Source organism: Triticum dicoccoides, chromosome 4A, assembly GCF_002162155.2.
Source record: "Triticum dicoccoides isolate Atlit2015 ecotype Zavitan chromosome 4A, WEW_v2.0, whole genome shotgun sequence".
Lineage (NCBI taxonomy): Eukaryota > Viridiplantae > Streptophyta > Magnoliopsida > Poales > Poaceae > Triticum > Triticum dicoccoides.
Genome location: NC_041386.1, coordinates 487,774,509 through 487,779,650, shown reverse-complemented (window position 1 = coordinate 487,779,650; position 5,142 = coordinate 487,774,509).

The following is a 5,142-nucleotide window of genomic DNA, read 5'->3' as shown; positions in this document are numbered from 1 at the left end:
GTGTTTTGATTTACCAAAGGATGTTTGGAGTCCCGGATGAGATCAAGGACATGACGAGGAGTCTCGAAATGATCGAGATATATAGATTGATATATTGGAAGGTTATATGCGGACACCATAATGGTTCTGAAGTGTATCGGGTATTTTTCGGAGTATCGGGAGGTTACCGGAACCCCCCGGGGGATTAATGGGCCACAATGGGCCTTAGTGGAGATGAGAGAGGGCCGGCCAGAGGTGGCGCCCCCCCCCCCTTGCCTAGTCTGAATTGGACAAGGGAAGGCCCCCCCTTCCTTCTCTTCTCTCTTCTTTCCCTTCTTCTCCTTCTTGGACTAGGAAAGGGGGAAACCTACTCCTACTATGAGTAGGATTCCTCCCCCCTTGGCGCACCCCTTGTGGTCGGCCGGACTCCTCCTCCCCTCCTTTATATACGGGGGAGGGGGCACCCCATAGACACACAAGTTGATCTTTAGCCGTGTGCGGTGCCCCCCTCCATAGTTTTCCACCTCGGTCATATTGTCGTAGTGCTTAGGCAAAGCCCTGTGTCGGTAACTTCATCATTACCGTCACCATGCTGTCGTGCTGACAAAACTCACCCTCGGCCTCAGCTGGATCAAGAGTACGAGGGACGTCATCGAGCTGAACGCGTGCAGATCGCGGAGGTGCCGTGCGTACGGTACTTGATCGGTTGGATCGTGTAGATGTTCGACTACATCAACCGCGTTACTAAACGCTTCCGCTTTCGGTCTATGAGGGTACGTGCACACACTCTCCCGCTCGTTGCTATGCTTCTCCTAGATAGATCTTGCGCGATTGTAGGATTTTTTTTTGAAATTGTACTTTCCCCAACATGTACATCCCACACAGCTTTATGTGTAGGCTCGTGTGTGAAAGGTGTAACTATCACACGCGCTCTGCCTTGGTTAACTGTTTGCTTTTATCAACTACATCACACACGATTTGATGAAGAAAATTGTGTGGCATTGGGCTATCCATCACAAGCGCTCTTACTGCTAGTACCGTTTGCAAAGTTCCATGACGCATTTAGCAGGTTTATTAGTTTACAATTAATAATTCTAGTATTACGCAAATTAACATTTCATATAGAACAACTATTTGCCAATTTCATATCAGGCACATAAATATATTATAACATCACAGTACAATAGCTACATGAAAACAGTACAGTACAACATATAGCTAGTTCAACTTCATAAGAACAATATTAGAACAATATATTCATTTCCCTAATCGAGATCATCCAGGATCGTCTTATCCACCTCTGCTTTCAGTTCAGTAAGAACCTGTTTTGCACTGGCTAACTAGGAAAGTGCCTCCTCCTTCCCCAACACCATCTTAGCAAAGTATGATTTAAAAAATATGACCTCATTCTCCACCTTCCTCTTTTTATCCCGCATATTCAAATATTCTTCAGTGTTGACAACACTTTCTCTGTTCTCTTTCTCATACATGCTCTAGAGCTTCGCTAGGCGCATCTTCAAAGACTGTGGCCACTCTTGATCAACCCACTCCAAGTAAGAACACTTCCATTCATCCTATAATATTTAAAACTAGATCAGTAACAATTGTAGGTGAAATGGGTTTATAGCAACATAGTAAATCATCAATGCTTATTTTGAAAAACTGAAGAAACATGTTAATTATGACATATCTTCTCAAAAAGATCAATGTGCAAATGAATTAATTGCTACTGAGACAACAACCAAATCTGGAACATCAGAAGCTATAATTAACTACAACAACGCTACAAGTTCTTACTCATGTACAATAAATAACAAATTGGTCATTTTATGAGGAAGGTAAATATAACTGCAACAACATAGCGACAGTGTTTGGACGACAGCAAATTGATACTAACAGGTGTGTACATGCATAAATTTAGTAACATAGAACTAATAGCACTAAAGCCGTCCACTATGTAAGCCAAAACTGGTGTAAAGACAACTGTTGCTACATCTCGCACCGGTGCCCTGCACTGGCGAGCCGATGTAGCGGAAAAAAATCAAGGACCCGAACTCCAGAGCACGTAGTTGCTCCAATGCCCAGTTCCTTCGTGCCATAAAGATTTAGTATTTTACTGCTTGGCTCCTCGGATGTGTGGACCAAAGTTGGCTGCACAAACTGCTGAAGCGGTGCCAAATGATTTTCTAATGGCACCGCTGATGAGATGGCAACAATTTAAGATACTAGGTACAAACTTTGACACTGTCTTAGGATGCGTTTGGTTGAAGGAGTGGTATGAATGGGTTGGGACCGTGACAGTGTCTGAATCACATCTGACAAATGATTTGTAACAACAAAAGGGGGTCTAACCTTCTCTGCACATGCCAGAACTTCCTCCCACTGTCCACAGATTCAAATGCAACTAGGTTCACGCATGAAGATTGATGGTGACAACGAGTAGATAGATCTTCAGACACCCCGCTCCATTCGTTGCCACTGATGGTCCCAGGGAGCTACAAGAGGAAGAAATGACTCAAATCGACTGCCGGGTAAAAATCCTTCATTCCAAGTCATAGCCCGAGAGAGAGAGGAGAGGCATACCTGGGTGGTGAAAGATTCATCGCCGGAGGAGGAACCGCTGGAGAGGTCTTTGAAGAAGACCATGACGACCCCAGTGGTAGGATGCGAGACGGCGAGAGCGAGGAAGCGGCTATAGCTTAGGAAGGAAGGAGGAAACAGGGGAAATGTGACTTGTGGTCGGGGAGAAAAGGGGGTGGGGAAGGGGGAGGGGGCGGGGGTAGATATTTTAGGCGGTAGGCCAAAATTTTGGAAATGTGTAGGGAAACTTTGCGCGTGGTGCCATCGGACTATTCACTTTGAACGATTGTGTGCATCGCAAGCGATTCTTTTGCTTTACGCGCATGGGATGAGTTTGATAATTCAAATTTTGGTGGAAATTTCCCCGGGTACGTCATTGCATAATTTAACATTGCTTGCTAATTTGGGCACACAAAATAGCGTACAGTAGACAGACCACACTTACTGAATCGAGCAATTTAGTAATTAAATAGAGCCAGTTGACCTAAACATTGCTCTAACAAAAGACCAGCATTAAAAACAAAGCCTAAGTATGCATAGTTTTAACAAATCCGCCGCCATGCCGGCCTATGCATCGCCGGTGTGATATCAGACATCGATGACTTGTCCTGGCAACATGCCGCCATTGGTGGACTCCGCGTCCCCCTGCTGAAGTCGACTGCGTCCTCGTCCTGGGCCTCGTCCTCGGTGCCGCCCTCAAGGTTGTAGTACTCATAGTAGTGGCTATGCCAGAGCTCACGTTGGTACTCCACCGCCGATTCCTCGACGGACAGACTCTTCTCTACATAGACCTCGGCCACGCGCAACTCGTCCTCCCAGCGCTCCTCGATCTCCGCCACCTCCTGCATCTCCAGCTCCCACTCGGTGACCTCATGAGGACTCAGATGCTCCATGGCCACCATCTCCTTTTCGGACATGGGTTGCATGCTGGAGTCCGAGGTGGCCTGGAATATCTTGGCATGTGCATCCTCGATCTTGGCATGGATGGCCTCGACCCGGGCCAGGGCGACATCGGCGGCACGGACGGTAGCTCGAGCGCTCTCGGCATTTGTAGCCGCCGTCGTAGCAGTAGCTGCAGCCATCTCGACTACTGCATCTTCCCTGTCGGCTGCCACAGACGCCCTCTTGGCAGAAGCGGCCACGCTCAATGCAGATGCGGCGGCACTCTCGGCGTAGGCGGCCGCGCTCTCGGCGCAGGCAGCGGTGCTCGGGGGGGCGTGTCCATCGTACGGGCCTTCACGAAGCGTTTCCACGGTGTCATCTTTACAAGAAGGGGGGTGCGGGAATGGGGATCGGGATTCGTGGATTCGGGGGTTGCTGGCACTGGAGCAGACGAGTCGGCGAAGCTTAAGGAGGGAGACTTAAATAGACCCAGATATTTTCATCGCAAACAGTTCCTACAAAACAAATGTGTGTGATATTGTAGATATTTTTTATTAGCTGTGAAAGATGAATTTGAAGTAAAGTGGCAACGGATGGTGTTTTAAATGTATGAGAAATTTTGTAGTACTAATCCAACTGTCATGTCAAATTTGGGGAAATTTCAGGGGTCATTTGACCTTTTAAGACATTTAAGTGATTTTCTAGCCATTTAATGACCGTAATTGAAATTTTACTACATGTACACGCAACAGCTAACTATAACGGTTTGAAAGTCATATTTTATGTACTTGTGTGTGATTTAATTCCATGTGCAGTAAATTGGAAGGAATCTTCAAACATATTGGTCTAACGGCTATGACACAATTAAGCATGGAGTGCCATGGCATTTAAATTCCAAAAAAATATCGAAAACACATGAAACCTTGGTTGGTGTGATGTCATGCCACCAAGACAATGTGGTAAAAGAATTGGCATGTGTGAAGAAAGTTTGGACACACACCCCACACAAACCGGAGCACCTCACTAGAAGGCTCGTGGTTCCAAGAGGGAACAATGCATGTTTGATGACGAATAGGAGATAGCTTCCTCTTACAACCTTCAAAAAATTTCTATGTGTAACGTGCACTAATACAACTGTCATGTGAAAATTTGGAAAATTTCAGGGGTCATTTGACCTTTTGAAGACATTTAAGTGATTTTCTATCCATTTAATGACCGTAATTCAAATTTGAACTACGTGTACATGCAACGCCTAACCATAAGGTTATAAAATCATATTTTGCGTACTTATGTGCGAGTTAAAAAATCATCAGGAAATTAAATATCTGGTGTACAAAAAAGAAAATGTAAAGATCAGGCAAGATAACCGGCCCCCACACGATTGGCACTCTATCTGGCGGCTCGAGGTTTGGTAGGTGAGTGGCGGGGATCATTAATCAAACACGGTTCTGTATTGGAAACCGTCAGCTATTATGTTAGCACACGGATTTTGCTGCGGGAATCGTGTGTAATTCAAACTACAGTACTCGTAAATTCCGGCGACCGGCATGTGTACTGTTCCTGTCGATCTAGATTCCGGCCGCCAATAAATACTACATTTCTCATGTCGTCCCGCCTGCATTCTCATCTACATCCTCCCCTCGCTCACCCTCTCTCTCTCTCAAATCTCTGCCATGGCGCCGCCGATCTGCCCACGCACCG